The sequence below is a fragment of the Pyxicephalus adspersus genome, chromosome 9, assembly GCF_032062135.1.
Source record: "Pyxicephalus adspersus chromosome 9, UCB_Pads_2.0, whole genome shotgun sequence".
NCBI classification, from domain to species: domain Eukaryota; kingdom Metazoa; phylum Chordata; class Amphibia; order Anura; family Pyxicephalidae; genus Pyxicephalus; species Pyxicephalus adspersus.
Window position 1 is genome coordinate 13,179,401 of NC_092866.1, and position 13,080 is coordinate 13,192,480.

The following is a 13,080-nucleotide window of genomic DNA, read 5'->3' on the forward strand; positions in this document are numbered from 1 at the left end:
GCGCAAGCTAACGGCTCCCGCTCACCTCCGGGAAAATCCCTTATAAAACCTCCACTTTGCACAGCAGATCACTCACACATTGTTCGATGCCTGGATGGACCGGTTTGTAGAGCGCTCTTCTTCTGTGGATACTTCGATTCTTAAGGGTAGAAAAGACAAACATGCCTTCCAAGATGGCTGCCGCTGCTACACAGACTCACGCTACAACTTCCACACAAAGAAACTCAGCCGACACCGCCAAGGCGTCTGACCCGGTACGAATTGCGGATGCAGTTGCAGAAGTGCTGAAGCAAAGCCTACAGGAAGCTATAGATGTAGCAGTACACCGGGGTATTCAGTCTATATGTAAAGATTTCCGTGAACATTCCCAGCGCATAAATGTAGCCGAGCAATGGATCACTCGGATTGAAGAGGATGCATCCTCTACTAGAATGCCTATTTCCACGTTAGAGGCCAAGGCAACGGCACTACAAGATAAGGTGGAGGACTTAGAAAATAGATCACGAAGAAACAACCTGCGCATAATTGGGGTGCCAGAAACCATCAAACCAACTCAATTACTTGAGCTGTGCACCACCACTATACCGCAACTTAGGTATACTGGCAAGGTCCAGTGGGCTCACCGCTTAGATCCTGTGCGCAAAGATACCTCTACTCCTGGACCAGTATTGGTGGCCAAATTGAGGGGGCCTCATTGCTTATATTCGTGGATTACTCAGCTGAAGTGTCCTGAAAACGACGAAATTTCCAGCAAGTGTGCTCCATACTATATCGCAAAAAGATACGGCTCACTTTAGCTTATCTGTCAGTCCTTAATTTTACCCATTCACAAGATCAGAAATATTTCCTTACCTCGGCTGAGGAGGCAGAAAGTTTGGTCCATGCTCTACTGTCAGATGCAGCATCCATGTCTCCAAAATCATCGGTTTATTCGTCCCCTGGCCCATCCAAGCCTTCGGCGATTCCTTTTTGCTCACCCAAGAAATCCCAGAATATCGGAGGCTCATCCACTAAGAGGGTACAGGATACCCCACGTTCTGGTCCTTCGGCTAAGAGCAGATAATCTGGGACTTGAGTCATGATACTTAAAGTACCTTTTTTGAAAACTTTTTTTTACTAATAACCACTTTTTGGAGGTGTGAGCCTATTTCAGATTGTCTTGCTATTGTTATATGCAAGTGTGCTTTATTTTTATTTTTCTCCATAAGGAAAAAAGGAAAGTCGATTTTTCGATTTGTTTGTTCTTGAATTTCTGTGTGTTTTTTCTTCTTCTTAATGTGTGGACCCTACCTGAAGTTGGATTATTCGCACCCATTTTATTTACCATTCCTCCGTTGCACCTAATGATGATCCACAAGATTTCTGGCTGTTTTGACAAAGATGGCCGGTCTCTGTGGTTGGGTAGGCTGTGTTTGGACATGCCTTTTCTGATTGTGGGGCACTCTCTACAAATCTTTTGCTCAGCGGCATTATTTTACCAAATGATACCGGTACTATATTGGTGCTTATGGTATATATTGGCTACGTAGCAATTCTTTATTCATTCAATGGATGCTGGTGATCTCTTGGAATATTAAGGATCTGCGTTACCCTAATAAACGCATGTCACCTTAAAAGGCTGAAAGCCAATATAGTGAAGTTACAGGAGACCCATTTGGACAGTAATGATTTTCACAGACTGAAAAAGCTATGTTTTGGTGAAGTCTACGGTTCCTCATCTGTTGACCGCAAGGCTTGTGTAATGATGCTGTTCCAAAAAAAAAGGTCCAGGGCAACTCTGAAGGCTGCATTTTACAGGTTATTATTCAATACTATGATCAAGAAATTTCATTGTATATTATATATGCACCCAACTCACCTACAGTATCTTTTTTCAAAGAGGTCACCCGCAGGTTTGTTCAAGACCCTATACCCCATAACATTGCAGGGGGTGATTTTAATTCAGTTCTATCAGAGCTTGAAGACAGGTGCTTCTTCAGGAAAACAGGAGATCGATATTTAAAAAAACATTTATATACACATTGAATCCTGATTTGATTTCATGATATCAAAATCAACTCAATAAATTGGATTATTTCAATGTATAAAATATATCACTTGTATTACCATACTGTGTGAGAAGGATCCCATCTGGTTGTCCTCATTCAGGACTACTACGTAAGTCGTAAAATCTATGCGATTGTGATTAAATAATCCAATTTATTGAGTTGATTTTGGCATTCCGAATCATGATTCAATGTATAGATAAATGTTTTTTAATTATAGATCTCTTGTTTTCCTGAAGAAGCGAAGTAAATTCTGCGAAACGCGTAGAGAAAAAGTAGAGACACTTTTTTGGGGGGTACATAGTTTCCACAGTTCAGGTCCTTTTAATAGAAATGTAAACTTAGTATTGATAACGATAAACATATGCTCATATCTACATATTGTTTTGTGTTCCCAGCCAGTCCATCATTCCATCCAACATGGCAAGCAGGGGGACCCAGAGAAATTTCAAAATATCAAGTATGCGCTGAATCACATTACTACCGCTTGCTGGAGAGAGACAATTTCAGATTAGTTGGCATCAAATACATTGATTTGTTTTCAGAAGAATCCCTCTCTATGTTGACTTTAAATTGCATTCCTCCCAGTGCTAGGCACCAGTTTAGCAATGCCATTGCCTCATTAGGCAGTTGAAGCGCAAACATGGAACAAGGATAGGGCAATGTTTACTCACTTGGAAAGAAGATGAGGTTCTAAGTAGAAACAAAGATTTTCATAAGGACACAGGGATTGATACAAACACTAGAACCTGTAATGCAGACATATAGCGCAGGTGACTAGTGGTGCTCCTTTGTAGCTCCAGTCAGCTGCAAAGATTAGGCTTGAACGTAAAGCATGTTCATGTAGATCATAAAAGTGCCCCAGGTGCTTTCAGTGTATGTATGTACTGACTTATATACATAAATGTTATCTCATATACAGTATGTATTTCATATGTGTATACAGCTACTGACCCATGCCTAGGAGTTTAGGATCATTTGACCCATGCGTAGGAGTTTAGGATCATTTGACCCATGCCTAGGAGTTTAGGATCATTTTACCCATGCCTAGGGAGTTTAGGATCATGTGTAGGAAGTTGTATATTTATGTCCAGTCTTCCTTCTGTAGTGGCTGACTACACAAAACCTTTTGTATCTGCTGCTGACCCAAGAAGGACTGAAGTAATAAATAGAGTAGCCTGTACTAAAACCTTTTAAATGCTAATTTGAGAGTAGTGGAAAGCTGAGGATCCAGCTCACTTGAAGGTAACCCTCTCAATAAACCGCAATTCTCACCCTGCGATACCCTCCAACCATTGTATTAGCATGCAGAATCCACCGCTCTCCAGCATCGGGTAAGCAGAGAGACAGGAACCGTGTGCCGCAATCTACGCATACCTCTATAGAGTCAGACGACACAGAGAGCGAACTGATGCATACCCCTCGGGACTATGCCAAAAAAGCGGAGGCTGTAGCAGTCCTCCTGAAACCCACTATACAGGAGGTAATAGATTAGGCTATGACCAAAGGGATGAAGTCACTGAAACAGGAGATTAAAAGTCAGGCCACTAGATTTACTACAGCTGAAAGCAGGATCAGGCTAATGAGGATGATCTCATGCAAGCCAGGTCCCAACTACCGACAATGGAAACTCAAATGCGGGTACTGATAAAGTGGACAATTTGGAAAATAGATCACGGACTAGAATTATTGGTCTCCAAGATTCTAATAAACCTAACCAGTTATCCCAGATTTGGTCCTCTACTATACCAGAAATATTGAGTCTGGATCATAATTGCAAGGTGGAACATGTCCATTGACCGGGGCCTTACTGACCGCAGACGACCTCATCCGGTTATTGTTAAGTATCTGGACTATGCTGACCGCTCCAAAATTCTCTCTGCTTTTCAAACTCCACGCAATCTCTCCTTTGAGGAGGCACGTCTCCTTATCTTTGCTGAATATTCTGCCGAAGTAGCCCGTAAAAGCAATCATTTTCAGGAAATAGGGGAAATTGGACGGATAACTGAACACGGCCAGTAGCAGTGCCAGGTATAGTCCCTGGAAACCGAATTTCTCCAGAACAGAGAAAAGCCAAGCGACATCCACGCTATCAAATGCCTTTTCAGCATATATACTAATTATGGCAATATTTTTGTGTGGGTGATGTTTTGCAAAGTCCAGAGCCAGCAGCTCTTTGAATCTAAAGAGCGCTAGGGTGCACACTCCTGGGTTTCTTTTCGCCAATATACGTTTAGGGAGTGGCACCAGACAAACCTGCCCTCTCTCACTGCTGCTTTTAAATTTAGCGATTGAACCACTGGTTAATTTTTTTGATAATTCCCCAGGGTTACATGGATTGAAGTTTCCCCATTCTGAACCCAGGGTGGCGTTCTTTGCAGACGACTTCTTTCTCGTCACATCTGATCCAACAAATGACCTTCCATTTATCCAACATACCTTCTCCCAATTTGAAAACTAAAGGTAAACGTTGATAAAAAGGGAAATTATCCTTCTTACCAACCACAGGCAAACTGCTTGGGATGAGAGCTCTTCTTTTTAGATAGCCAAAGACTACATTGCCTTCTTGGGAATACGGATTGGTAAACATCCTTCTTCCATCTTTGAGCTAAACTGCCCACCTTTGATAATAAAAATACAAATGGAATTGGAGATGTGGCATAACTTACCATTATCGCTATTTGGACAAATACACTTAATCAAAATGATGTCTTTCTCCAAACTTCTTTACCCCCTGCAAACCATACCTCTATTGCTAAGGGGGCAAGATGAGCTGTATCTTAATAGGCTTTTTTTTTTAAATTTGTATGGCATGCTGCCCGTCCTGGTATAGCCATATCAAAATTGTACTTACCTAAAAATGCAGGAAGGGTTAATTTCCCTGATATAAGGACTTACAACCTGGCCTGCCTGACAAGGCATATAATTGACTGGCTTAAGGGTACCTCATTTTTCTCCAATTCTGGCATGGAGGGAGATGAGGAAGAAGATGAAACTGTCATTCACTCTTTCTAGGTATTTACCTATCTGTGGTAACCACAGGAGGGGATGCTTATCCAATATTCCAAAAGTTGTTGACGTAAACAAGTGATAACGGCAGATGATTTGTATAATTAGGAATCGGGACGTTTGATGACCTATAGGGAACTGTGTATTAAGCTGGTGTCTCCAACACTTCGTCCACATCCCTTGTACTATTTACAGGTATTCAATTATACTAAATCAACAATGGCTGATGTTCAGGGGGCATTGAGTTACAATCGGTATGATAATTGGCTGTTCCTCTCCTCACCTTCCATTTCTGAAATTAATAAATCAATTCAAGATTTTTTTCCCATAAACCGTTGAGGACAACTAATGAATGAAGATGGGGAGAGGAATTGCACATGCTGGATATCATCCCCATTGTAATCCAGGGATACGGCATGATATGTAAAGCAATAGTGAACGAAGTATGAAGGGAAATGCAATTTAAACTCTTACATAGGGCGTACAGAGTTTTGCGTACTCCTACTACTTTAGATTTTACTTGCCCAAAGTGTAACACCCCATCAGCCACTCTGGTTCATCGTTTATGGTTCTGTCCACTGATCCAATGTTTATAAAGTGACAATATTTTGTACCCACTAACCCTAGCTTATGTTGTTGCTGGGATGATTTGTCAGAAGCGATACCAGGCAGAGATAGGAGAGACTGGATATTGGTTTGTCTCTTGGCTGCGAGCCAAGCTTTACTCTCGAGCTGAATTGACACATCACCCCTAATGAGATCATCTCTTCTACTCTTTGTGCAGCATTTCCTAGCGAAGCTCTGGATGCAGAAAGAAATGATGACAGACATATCAACGTTTTTTTTTTTTTTGAAAAGTGGTACACCTATACGCTTTATACTTTTTGGAGGCAGCCCAGATGCAGATTCTGACACCTTTCCAAGATCTGCCCTAAAACCAGGTGCTCCAAAAACATTCTACATGAGCCACTTGTTGATAAAAAGATTATATTCCCACCTCTGCACATGAAACCGGGTCTGATGAAGCAGTTTGTTAAAGCTTTGCCAACTAAAGGAGACTGTTTCATGTACCTCATTTTGGCATTTCCCAGCCTGTCATTTAAAAAAAATAAAGGCCGGTGTGTTTGAAGGTCCACAGATGCGGCAGCTCAAAGATGAACATTTCATCAGGACAACGTCAGAAGTCGAAAAGAATGCTCGGTTATCATTCAAAGCCATTGTGAAGGACTTTCTTGGAAACACACCAGCAAATAATTACACAGAAACTCTCAGAGAGCTACAAAATGCTTGGTTGCAATATGAGCATCAAGGTGCATTTTCTGCATAGCCATCTTTCTAACTTCTGGAAAACCTTGGTGCAGTCAGTGATGAGCAAGGTGAATGATTCCACCAAGATTTGAGGGTCAGAACGGTTATCAGGGTAGACTATTGTTGGAGCATCTGGCAGGATCCTAACACTGAACACTCCAGGAAAAGCTTTAAGCGTAAATTTTTACCTTAATTGCCTAGAGTAACAATAAAACCTTTGTATGAACAAAAGAAATTTGAATTAAACATATGAAAGTTATTTCATTATTTGTAAAATTTGTATGATATCAAAGAATTAAAAGTGCATTTTTTTATTTAAAAAAAAACATAGGCTTGGTTTGCAGTTACACAAACATAATTACATACTATACAATGAGTTATACAATAGGTTTCTCATATCAAACAATTATGTACATACACACAAATAAGAGGGAAGAGAGCTGTGGCACATGCCTATGTGTAGACCTAATGGAGTAATTATTTTACCATTTCTTATGGCATATATGTGTTCAAAGGAGAATTTAGAAGGATTTATGGCTCTTTGTTTTAAATTAGGAACATCAATTCTATCTCTAAACTATCTCTCTATCTCTCTCAAGATTGTACTACATTTTTCAGTCTCACTGGTCACCGACTCTCCCCTCTTGCATCGGGGAATTAGACATCCAATGATACAGAAGCCCAAAGGGAGCCACAGTTCTCCATTTTCTGGTGGCTCTGCATTCTTTCCTTCTGCAGTTTTCCATATCTTCCTGGTCCCACAATCAGTAACTCTGCAAAGACAGAGAACATTTCTTTTTTTAAATGACATCCTATTAAAAGGTGCAGATAGTAAACATGTATTAAAAAGTATATTTTATTTAAAAGGCTATCTAATCTTGTGTGCTTTTTGCTATAGTGTTGTAGGCTCAAATAACACATGTAAAAAATGTTGAGCCTGCTCCACAGTCACATGTAAAAGGGAAGTACAGTCAAATTTAAAAATGTCAACTTTTGTCACCTTTGTGACCTGAAAGCTTTGGGTCGTTTAAGTTATTACCAAGCTTAAGTTTCTAGGTCTGCACATCTTCTGTAGAAATCTGGAGGATTTTCCCCTCTTTTCAGAGTTCTTTATTTGATTTATGTTATGAAGAATAAAACAGCAGGAGCTGGGATACACAAAAGGTTGTTGCAAACACCCAAAACTTAAAAGATCTTAAACTTAAATAACATTATATTGTCATCTTTTAATGTAAAAGAAAAGTAGTTACCATTAGTAGAGATCAATGGAAGAAAAGGGTCAGTAGCTGGATCAGGTCATAATTGTACCAATGGGTGGTACTGGGTATACCTGTCATGAAAATGTACATACCAGTATTCCCAAATGGCAATTTTCAATAATATGAATTTTGAAACTAAAAGGTAGGTTTTGCACAAAATATCCTAATTTCCAAGGTTGTCTAATGACCTAACTTCCCCCTATAATAAATATATAGTAGATAATAGGCATAACAATCTAGTTACTAAAACTACCATCAACAAGTCTCCCGTTGTCCCCAAGGTTATATACTGGTTTAAAAGTTTGTAAACTTTTAAATTATAGATTATGTTTGAAACTTTATATGCATATATTCTCTGTTCTTTTTACCTTGGGTGTATACATTTCAGCTTGAACATCAATGCTTAATTGAAACATAACTAAAAGAGTAGTTTGATCCGTTTTCTGTGTTACTTGACCATAATTAGTAAGACGTGCATTTAAAACCACTATTCCCTCAATCTAAAACACCTTTTTTGGCCCAGCTAATGTAATTTACTATCCTTTGCAGAATCATTCCTTCACTTTGCTGGTGAAGTTCCAGCCCCTGCCCCATACCATACTGTAAATAGAAACAACTTGGGTTCATATCTCATTTAAATTCAGGTCATTTTGGGGGTCCATGTGTGCAGAAGCTTATGGCAAACTTAAAACTGCTTGAGGGAAATATGGAATAGATTAGGCCTATCACTAAACCTAGCACTTGAATAAGCATCCAAGACTTACAGATCACAGTGGTGATGGCCTGGAGACACAATGATGGTGTATGGGAAAGGAGTGATTTACTGGGTTAAGGGCAAGTTTTGTTCCGATAACCATTACATCCATGGCAGCAAAAATTAAAGCAATTTTTGTTATTCAAAAGTTTTCAACAGTGTAGTAGATCATAGATAACAGTATGTCTGCAGAAACCATAAGAGTGTGAGTAATGATTGAAAGAACAAATCTGGCAAAATGGACTACAAACTTTTACCATTCAATTTTTAAGTTTCTTTGGCTAAAGCTTAGAAAAAGTCATAATTTGAGTTCTCATGCTGTCAGACTCCTCTCATTTTGGCTTAACTTTGATGTACATCAAGCCTCCTGTACATCAAGCCTCATAGCCAAAGCCAAGCAATAACTGCCAGGGTTCAAGGTTGATCCCAGGGGCCAATGGGCCTTTTCGGACTGACGGACCACTAAATTTACCAGCCCTGGACTGCGCATGCGCGGGGAGCCGGATGTCACTCAAAGGGGAGGAAGCTTCCCCTTCAGTGACGTCACGATGCCAGAACCTGCCCTCTCCCCCAGAGTGGGCTGGTTGTGTTCAGAGACACAACCCTCCCACCGCCCTGAGCCTGCAATCTATATAGGGGACATGGTACGCTGCTTTGGCTGGTGTGTACTTCCAAGCAGGGTGCTTCTGTTGACCCCGCTTAGGGGGGGCGCGTCGGCCAAAGACCACCAGTTGGTGACCGCTGCTGTAGCTAATCATGTTTATACTGTATATTTTCAGTGTGAGATTATTGAAGTCACTACTGCTTCAGACAGTCAATTTTACAAGATTAGCAATGACATCCACAAATCTCATTCCAAAACTTATCACAGCTTTTCTTGCTGACAGAAATATTACAGGAGGACCTGCATGGCAAGCTATTTACTACAGGAGGACCTGCATGGCAAGCTATTTACTACAGGAGGACCACAACACAGTGCTCATATCCACAAATTGTTTAGTGTTCCCAACCAGTCTATCAGTCCATCAAACATGGCAAGCAGGAGGACCCAGACAAATTTTAAAATATCAAGTATGCGCTGAATCACATTACTTCGGCCTACCGGAGAGAAAATTTCAGGTTACTTGGCATTGAATACATCGATTTGTTTTCAGGCGAATCCCGCTCTATGTTGACTTGCAAATTGCATTCCTTGCAGTGCTAGGCACCAGTTCAGCTTGCAACGCCAGTGCCTTATTAGGCAAGTAAAGCACAAACATAAAAAATGAACATAGAACAAGGATAGGGTATGCTACCTTGATGACTTTAACAGAAGATGAGGTTCTATGTACAAACAAGGAGTTCCACAGGGACTGATTCAGACTCTAGAACCTGTAATGCAGGCATATTTTCACTCACCTGTCCTCGCTCCAGCATGGGAACCACCATCTTCCTCCTCTACTCTAGTGGATGTTGGATCTTCAGTCATCTTTACTGGCCAAGCCCGGAGGACATAACCTCATTTATTCAGTCCCAACAGCTCTGAGAGATGCAAGGATAACCAGCATATCCCGACATCGTGCAATGAACTATGCGGTTTAGTTCTACTTCAAAGGCTCCAGTCCTTATTGAGTCACTAACCAAATAAAGTATGCAGATCAGGAGTTCAGATGCCACTGTTGTCTGTTCAAGTCCAGTGATCAGAAAGTAGTGAAACCTGAAGAAGCCAGGAAACTAGCATTGCAGGAGATCAGCCAGCCTTTACCTTTTGGTTAGTAGCTTCCCTCCCTTAAGAGCAGCTGCAGCAAAATATGAACAAAAAGGTTGAAATGCTGCTCACTTGTCTGACTTCCTTACCTAGAGTCTCATGAATGCTTCCTGCTCCTCAGAATTTTCTTGTGGAGGTTCTTGGCTGTCAGGTGCTGACACTGCTGCTAAAAGTCAAAATTTGGGTCTTTTTTATTGAAGTGGTTTCTTGAGGTTTATAAATGATTACAACAGATTTATACCTGGCATAATACATTTTTGTAAAAACATAACATTCTCAAAGTACTATGGCACTGCTAAAGAGTCAGCAAAGGGAAGACTATAAAAAAAAACGATTTACAGATAAACGACATGCTTTTTACACCAAATTAAATTTGCACAGCAACACAACCTGATTTTATTTTAAATACAGCTAGCATTTACATTCTCTGCATGACTCACCTTAAGGCCAAACTTGTAAAAGAAGTAGTTGATAAAATACTTGAGGCATTTTACAAGACCCTGATCGACTTTTTCTCTTCAAACCTCTGGAAACATTGTCCGATTGCGAGTAACCTCCAGTTGGTGAAGTTTGGTGCCGGTAAACTTTAGCTTGAAATACGAGCAGAACAAGGGCCTGCAGGTGATTCTAAAGAGATAAATCAGACAAATATGCATGAGCAGTTTATTCCTCCATTTAAAGAAAACGTGTAATACTTATCTGTACTAACATTCCTGAATTTTACCGTTTTAAAACCTGGCAAAAAAAAAAAATACTGTCAGACGCCTGGTCTGCGCACTGTAATATGTGGATCCTTGTGCTGTGCCCAGTCATACTACCCAGTTGTGATGTGGTGGGAGAAACATTTCTGTGTGTTAGTTTATGAAGAGAATTTACTTGGTGAATCCTTTCATCCTGTGTTAGCAACAAAGGCAGTAGATGTAAGCATTTACCTCTTTCTTAAAATGTAACCTATATTTTCACTTAGAGTTTAGCAACTGGGTTGTAAAATGGGTAGGGGAGGGTTGTGTTTATTTGACAGCATGGTCATTCAGTAGACGATTTATGATATATAAGGGGCTTTGACTTACAGCTTTTACTGTGAGAATACAGACATCTGTATGTACGTATACACACACGGGTTCAAAAGTAAATTGCTCCAGTCTGCAAAAGCAAACTTTTTAAGGCAGAAGAAGCCATCAAGTCTTTATGAATCAGGGGCACCTTAACAAAATACTGTTTTTGTTAAATTTTTTTTTTATGTGGATATGTGTCTGCCCAACTATTACCAGATGTAGCCAATAAAGCTTTGACCAAGAAAAAGTTTGTATGGATACACTCATATGTTAAAAACACTAAGGCTGCGTACACATGTGCAAAATTTGGTATTGAAAAAGGAATTTTCAAAATCATTTTCAACGACAAAAGACTGAAAGATGCATGAACCAGCGATGTACATACAGCATATACAGAATATGCTGCACTAATAACCTAGGACAGGTTTTAGCTGGACAGCTACAAGGGCACCTTAACAAAATACTGTTTTTGTTTAATTTTTTTTTATGTGGATATGTGTCTACCCAACTATTACCAGATGTAGCCAATAAAGGCAAGACTCATTTTGCATATTCACAGAAAACACAGTACAGAAAGTAAAAAAAAAACTTGTTAGGAATGGTAACAGAGGAGCCACACAGTGCAAGATAAGAGTAGGTGATTAGTTGGGTGGGAGTAGTAGTACACCAGAGAAAGATCTGATAGAGTGATAAAGGATATCAGTAGCACAATGGGGCATTTACCCCTCCCACCCCCAGGTGGGGGTAGCAGTAGAGGAGGTGTGCAGTACATTGAGAGTACAGTAGTACAGTACAGGTTAATGATGGGAATAGTAGTGGATTGTGTAGCATGGTGCAGTGGACGATATGGGTAGTAATAGTACAGTGCAGATTAATGATGGGAGTAGTAGTGGATTGTGTAGCGGGGGGGGGAAGTGGATGATAGGGGTAGTAGTACAGTGCAGGATAACGATGGGAGTAGCAGTGGGTTGTGTAGCGGGGGGGTGGATGATAGGGGTAGTAGTACAGTGCAGGATAATGATGGGAGTAGCAGTGGGTTGTGTGGCAGGGGGGCAGTGCAGGTTATGCACAGACTCAGCCATTTTGCATATGCACAGAAAACACACAGTACAGAATGTGAGCAAAAAAATTTTGTTTAGGAATGGTAACAGAGGAGCCACACAGTGCAAGATAGGAGTAGGTGATTAGTTGGGTGGGAGTAGTAGTAGTACACCAGAGAAGGAGTGATAAATAAAGGATATCAGTAGCACAGTGGGGCATTTACCCCCCAGGTGGGGGTAGCAGTAGATGAGGTGTGCAGTACTTTGAGGAGGAGGTGGTGAAAAAAGCACGCAGTGTAAGATAAAAGTATGGTGAGGGTCTCTGGTGTAATTGTAAAGCATGGTGATGGTAGATTGCAGTTGTGGAGGATGGGTATAGTAATACATAGATAATGGGTTGGCGGTACAAAATAAGAAAAGTAAGGCATTTGCATAGTCTGTTGGTGCAGATGATGGAGGTAGTAGTATATATAGACCATAATAATACTATTAGGACATTAGGATCTATGGTGCAGGAAAGTGTCAGGGAAAAGCTGTGATAGTGGGGGGATCGAGCAGAACAACCAAGGCCATACAGGACGTAGATCACACAAGGCCTGCTGGTGCAAGTAGTAGTAGGCAGGGGATGATAGGGGTACTAACATTGCAATGTAGAGATGGGCCTGGTATTGACAGAAGAAGTAGTGGATTGTGTAGCAAAGGGCAGTGAATGATAGGGGTAGTAGTACAGTGCAGGTTGATGAGGGTAGTAGTACAGTGCAGGGTAATGATTCAAGTAGAAGCATATTGTGAAGCAGGAGACAGTGGGTGATAGGGGTAATAGTACAGTGTACAATAATGATGGGAGTAGTAGTGGATTGTGT

General features: G+C 40.6%; 2 long non-coding RNA genes across 3 annotated transcripts; both read right to left on the reverse strand.

Annotated features, from left to right (window-relative positions):
• Positions 1–6,681: 6,681 nt before the first annotated feature.
• LOC140338428 (uncharacterized) lies at positions 6,682–9,336 on the reverse strand. Its single transcript, XR_011922257.1, has 2 exons — positions 7,613–9,336; positions 6,682–7,135 (listed from the first exon to the last, which is right to left on the reverse strand). It is a non-coding gene; the product is annotated as an uncharacterized lncRNA (long non-coding RNA).
• Positions 9,337–9,367: 31 nt separating this feature from the next.
• LOC140338427 (uncharacterized) lies at positions 9,368–11,560 on the reverse strand. Of its 2 annotated transcripts, none has more exons than XR_011922256.1 (2): positions 10,563–11,560; positions 9,368–9,473 (listed from the first exon to the last, which is right to left on the reverse strand). It is a non-coding gene; the product is annotated as an uncharacterized lncRNA (long non-coding RNA). The 2 variants fall into 2 exon arrangements; XR_011922255.1 differs by having other exon boundaries at positions 9,368–10,288.
• Positions 11,561–13,080: the final 1,520 nt, after the last annotated feature.